Raw genomic sequence first — 6,816 nt, 5'->3', positions numbered from 1 at the left:
GGTTGAAATGCCATTGTATTAGATATTTTGTGTCTGTATACGTCTGAAAGATGTCTGTTAAAGATCTCTTGATCTGGAAAGCACCTGCTGTGTACAAACGTCTGGCAGACGTCTGTATGATGTCAGTTTTACACACATTCTGAATCGCAAACATCTTAAAGACGTCTAATAGACGTCTCTTTCACATCTGATAGGAAACGTCCAATAGACGTTGCAGATGAACAAACTACATCTTGTAGATGCCTTGCAGATGTAAATGCAGACGTCAAATAGACATCTCCGAAATGTACGTGTGCTAATCAAAATTGGCCATTAAGAATCAAGATTGGCTTATAACTAAAAAGAAATTGGGTGCTCCTAAATTTTTTGGGATGCTCCTAACTTTTTGAAGTTGGGAGGACCAGTGCTACCAAGTAAAAAAGTTAATTTCGAGCCCTGTAATGTATGTATGCTAATCTTTAGCTTAGTTTGTCAACCAGGCTGCTTGTTGCTGTAAGTAAATTATGGGCCAGGCCAGCTAACGTCAGGTTGCCAACATTAACCAGTTTCAGAAACAACCAGTGGTTCCAACACAGCAGCAGTAGCAGCACTGGCCAGTCCTGGCTGCTCTTCTGGAGATGAGGCTGAGACTGAGAGCAGAAATGAGGAAAGACAAGGTGAGATCATTGCTAAAAAGGGCAAGCTCCCCCCTTGCTTCCTAATTGTGAGTTGTTTACCTTAAGTAAGCCTTTTGATTCAATGTGTGTCCTATTGCCTACTGAAGACAGCAGAGCTGACTCCGTGGGTATTTGAGCACAAGCAGGCATAAGCATCAATTCAGGTGGTGAATGAAAGAACTTATTTGAACTAATCAGAATTATTATAATCTAATTTGATTATAGATTTAAACACTATTTGTGCTTGTTTATATTCAAATAATAATAATAAAAAAAAATCATTCAAAATTGAATTTTCATTTTGCTAACCCGCATCGTACAATGGCATGTGTAGGGGGCCCACTGACATTGAGAGGGTACAGGGCCCAGAATTTGGTGCTATGCCCCTGCTCATAACAAAACCAGGGAAAACATTGTCCTTTTGTATCTCATTTGGGCTCTCAAGTTAATCATTATCAAGAGATAAGACAGTCTATAATTCCTGAATAACAGCAGTCCATTGCATTCCCATTCATCTCAGTGGCAGTTGCTTGACTTATGCGAGACACCAATAAATACACAAGCTACATGTTGTCATCTTTTTTTCATGAGAACTATACATCTATAATTACATAATTTATATGTTGCATGGAAAGAAATATTTCGTCAGTATACATGGCTACTTGTGAATTACTGTATGATATTTGACTAATTTCCATCAAGCTAAGTTCCTTTCCCTCTGTTTTGACTCACTAAATTGCCAAAAGTCCATTTTTATATATAACAGATAACATAATCTGTGAAAAATCCTGGTTTTGGTTCACATAAAACTGCTGGTTTGGTCTGGCCAGAGGAGAACTGGTCCCCCGACTGAGCCTGGTTTCTCCCAAGGTTTTTTTCTCCATCTCTGTCACCTGTGGAGTTTTGATTCCTTACCGCTGTCGCCTCTGGCTTGCTTAGTTGGGGACACTTTCCAGCGATATCGTATACTATTTGAACTGAACTGACGATGATATCACTGAATTCATTGATGAACTGCCTTTAAATTGATTGTTTACAATAATGCGTTACTTACACACTATTGTGCTGTTTAAATACTGTGCAGTTGCTTTGACACAATCTGTATTATTAAAAGCGCTATATAAATAAAGGTGACATGACTTGACATAGTTGTCAGTCAGAATGACAGATGAACGTACAAATCTTAAAATAAAATTACGTGCTGTAATTAAGATTTACATTCCTATAATAATAACAGGAAACAGGAAATGTTCAGAAATATGTTCTGTTCAAGACAAGGCACTTCCACTTGCCATGAATGTGACAAGAAAAGTTGCTCAAAAGTTAGTCATTACTCAGCAAGGGATTGACAGCACACAAAAGGGCATTATCCTAAATATTACTTTCTTATAACGCCTCTCTATTTTTTGTGCTTAAATCACAAATTAAGACAAATATCTATTGATAAGACTTACTGATGCCTGTGCTGTGGTTTTCCCTCCAAAATGACACCACTTCCTGGAGGATGATGTTATTAAGAAACTGGCTTTTGTCAATTAAAAGCATGGGTGTAGATATTAGTAGACATGTCCCTATAATATCCAGCAACTAAACACACCATTTTCAAACTTGGTTTCTTCTAAACTGAGAACTGTATGAACTCCTTTCAAATGCTGTTGCTGCTTCGTTTAATATACAGTGGATCTTAAACTACAAAATAGTAAATTACCGCCACCAACTGTCAGTTGTCAGGGTTGCTGGGTGACACAGAGCTATAGTGAAAGTCCAAGAGCCAGGAGTAAATCCAAAGAACGTATTTATTTCCAAGTGACAGACAGGGAAACCAAATAAACATCCACAACCTAACTTTAAGACGACACAATGACACAAAAGGGCAAACGACTTATAAAGGGTAACTAATGATAGAACACAGGTGACACAGATGACTAATAATCAAAGACAGGTGATACAGATAATGACTAAACAAGGACTAAACCAACTGATCACAAACAGACGGGGGAAGACAGAGGGAGAAACCAAATGACAAACAGTGCAAGGCAAAAGACAAGAAGTGACAGGTGAATTGTGACAGTACCTCCCCCTCCCGGTAGGCGCGTCTCGCGTCGTGATGGAAACACCGGGGAGGGGGGGCGGGCGCCCTGGAGGCTGTTACGGAGCAGGACCTTGCTGAGTTGGGAAGGCCTCCAGGGCGGAACAGGAAGCCATGGCGGGTCAGGCGGCCATGGCCGGACAGGCAGTTCGAGCGGCCATGGTGGGTCAGGCGGCCACGGCCGGACAGGCAGTTCGAGCGGCCATGGCGGGTCAGGCGGCCACGGCCGGACAGGTAGTTCGAGCGGCCATGGCGGGTCAGGCGGCCACGGCCGGACAGGCAGTTCGAGCGGCCATGGCGGGTCAGGCGGCCACGGCCGGACAGGTAGTTCGGGTGGCCATGGCGGGTCAGGCGGCCACGGCCGGACAGGCAGTTCGAGCGGCCATGGCGGGTCAGGCGGCCACGGCCGGACAGGCAGTTCGAGCGGCCATGGCGGGTCAGGCGGCCACGGCCGGACAGGCAGTTCGAGCGGCCATGGCGGGTCAGGCGGCCACGGCCGGACAGGCAGTTCGGGTGGCCATGGTGGGTCAGGCGGCCACGGCCGGACAGGCAGTTCGAGCGGCCATGGCGGGTCAGGCGGCCACGGCCGGACAGGTAGTTCGGGTGGCCATGGTGGGTCAGGAGGCCACGGCCAGACAGGCAGTTCAGGTGGCCATGGTGGGTCAGGAGGCCATGGCCGGACAGGTAGTTTAGGTGGCCGTGGCTGAGCAGTCCCCGTGGCCCTGGCCTCGGTCCTCGGCCAGGCCACGTGGACTCGGGGTATATAGCCCCCCCCCCCAAAATTTTCTTTGGGAAATTCAGCAGTTCATAGGGGGGAGGCTCTGGAAGGCTGGCCGGGATCAGCTGAGACTCTGGACGGCAGGACGGGATCAGCTGAGGCTCTGGACGGCCGGACGGGACCAGCTGAGGCTCTGGACGGCGCTCTTGAGGAGCGGGCTCTGGACGGCGCTCTTGAGGAGCGGGCTCTGGACGGCGCTCTTGAGGAGCGGGCTCTGGAGGACGCTCTGGCGGCGCTGTCACTGGAGGGCGCTGTGGCGGCGCGGTCACTGGAGGGCGCTCTTGAAGGCTGGACTGGACCAGCGGGTTTTCAGGAAGGCTGGAAAGGACCAGCGGAGGATCAGGAAGGCTGGACAGGACCAGCGGAGGATCAGGAAGGCTGGGCGGAACCAGCGGAGGCTCAGGTAGGCTGGACAGGACCAGCGGAGGATCAGGAAGGCTGGGCGGAACCAGCGGAGGTTCAGGAGGGCTGGACAAGACCAGCGGAGGATCAGGAAGGCTGGGCGGAACCAGCGGAGGTTCAGGAGGGCTGGACAAGACCAGCGGAGGATCAGGAAGGCTGGGCGGAACCAGCGGAGGTCCAGGAGGGCTGGACAGGACCAGCGGAGGATCAGGAAGGCTGGGCGGGACCAGCGGAGGTTCAGGCAGGCTGGACGGGACCAGTGGAGGATCAGGAATGCTGGGCGGAACCAGCGGAGGCTCAGGAAGGCTGGACAAGACCAGCGGAGGATCAGGAAGGCTGGACATCTTGGGGTGTCTCTGGGTTGGCAGGTGGCCGGGACCATTGGTGGGGTATGTGGAGGTTCTTGGCGTTGGGTGAGCTGACGCGATGTGTTTTGCTTCTGAGGGGGCTGGATGATAAGACTTAATCGGACTGATGTGATCAATTTCTTCAACTTCGAAATCAGACCCATTTAAAAACAGAATGAGATTGACTAGCTCGATCAAAGGGAATTGACAGGTAGGAAGATCGCAGCGAATCATGTCTTGGTCCAGCCCCAACAGAAACACAATGCTGATACAGGCGTCGGGCCAGCTCACCTGATGGGAAAGCTCAATGAACTCCTCCACATACCTCTCCAATGTCCGACCACTCTGCCGTAGTCCCCATAACCGGTCCTCAGCCATCTTTAATTTGGTGTCGTCTTCTGTCAGGGTTGCTGGGTGACACAGAGCTATAGTGAAAGTCCAAGAGCCAGGAGTAAATCCAAAGAACGTATTTATTTCCAAGTGACAGACAGGGAAACCAAATAAACATCCACAACCTAACTTTAAGACGACACAATGACACAAAAGGGCAAACGACTTATAAAGGGTAACTAATGATAGAACACAGGTGACACAGATGACTAATAATCAAAGACAGGTGATACAGATAATGACTAAACAAGGACTAAACCAACTGATCACAAACAGACGGGGGAAGACAGAGGGAGAAACCAAATGACAAACAGTGCAAGGCAAAAGACAAGAAGTGACAGGTGAATTGTGACATCAGTATGGAAAAACATCTCTGGAGAATCGGGACTCACGCATCATTTTCTCACACTGTCCAGAGAAAACAAAAAGCACACTTTATATTGTAGGAATATATATATGTAGTGCCTGTGGTAAAAATCACACAAAAGAAAGATATTGTATTATTCAAATCAACATGAAAATGAAACAAAATCAATACTCACATTTCTTAGCTCAAAAAAACTGCCGACTTTCCTCAGACTGACCGCCAAAATGACAGCTGAAATTTAAACTGCAGTTTTGAGCTTCTGGATCGTGACGTTTACACTCATACAGTGAGAACATTTTGATTTAAATAACAAAAAAGTTTTATTATTCTTACTGCATAAAAGACACATTGTCTTAAGAACTTTTTTTACTCTTCTTTTTTCACTAGTGTTAACCTTTCTATGAGCCGTTTAATTATATGCATTTGGGATTCATAAAATGTTTGTTTTGAAGTTAGCAATAACAAGGATGATTACTTGCTACATCCAACCTTTGCAAATTTGCAGACTACCATACCAAGCAGTTGCTAGAATGATTATTATTTGTACGTTAAAACTTTGATAACTCGATATTTGCCACTTCTCTTGTCAAAAAAGGACCTAAAAATGTATCACATTCTTCACTCACCACCAGGAATGAATTTGGAACTGTTCCACTGTCGTGTTATGGGCGAGGCTATTGTAAGACTGCAGGTGACTACATGATTTCAGTGAAGGTGAAAACAGATGAACTGGAAGCTTCAAACTCTAAAACTACTGATCACATCTGATATTCACTCACAGGTAAGTGACATGTAAACATGTAAAAATTTGTTCAGTATTTAGGAAGCTGTATTATTAGAAGCAGTATTTAAATTTATTAAAAGTTTGATGTAGAATGTTATTATAAACTTTAGAGACTTCAGAAACAGGAAGTAGACTACTTGAACTACAGACAAAATAACCAAGGGCTGTTAAAACTGCTTTATATAATAAAAACAACATCTGATGTTCAGAGGATCTTTATTTGTTGGGTTACAGTATTTATTTGAAAAACATGATTGACCCCTTATGGCAAAAAAATATAATTTTGTGGTCAAAATATATTTGAAATATGTTGCAAACTTTCTGACTTGAGGGCCACATCAAGTTTTCCACATTAAGTGAGGGGCCACATAATGTGTTTATGACAAATTAAGCTTTGATTAACTACTGTTCTGTATGTATACTTGTACATTCATAGCAGTTCAATTCTTATACCATTTTTTTATGAGCACTTTATGACACACAGATAGGTTTCATTATTGTAGAAGTCAATTGATGTATAAGACACATTTATAATTTCATTTAGAAATAATGTAAAATAAACAAAACATTTACACACGTTACACAGATGTATCTACATTCCCCTCACTCCACTAAAAAAAAAAATCCATAAATTTAGCAGTGTTCAGAACAGAAAAAGGAACATAAATATAAGTAAAAAAGAAACACAAATTATAGTGGCATTCACTGTGAACATTTCTTATAAACACCCAGCCTAAATATTTAAATCGAAACTGAAACTAGCGGCAGTGTTACAGGAAAATGCACAACTCACTTGCCCTTCCTCATTCATCACAAAGTCTAATGTGCGTGATTTGTGCTTGATTGCTTTAAGTCGCCTTGGAAATTGCAACTTGTTTCAGATGATAAAAAACACAAGTTATAATCTAGAAAATAAATACTGCATCCATTTTCATAAAAATGTGAAGAAGAAAGCAAGCATATATTTGCAAGATAAAACAAGAAATTTGTCCCCACGAAATTA

The sequence above is a fragment of the Garra rufa genome, chromosome 18, assembly GCF_049309525.1.
Source record: "Garra rufa chromosome 18, GarRuf1.0, whole genome shotgun sequence".
In the NCBI taxonomy this organism is placed as follows: Eukaryota; Metazoa; Chordata; class Actinopteri; order Cypriniformes; family Cyprinidae; genus Garra; species Garra rufa.
This window is presented reverse-complemented; position numbering follows the sequence as displayed.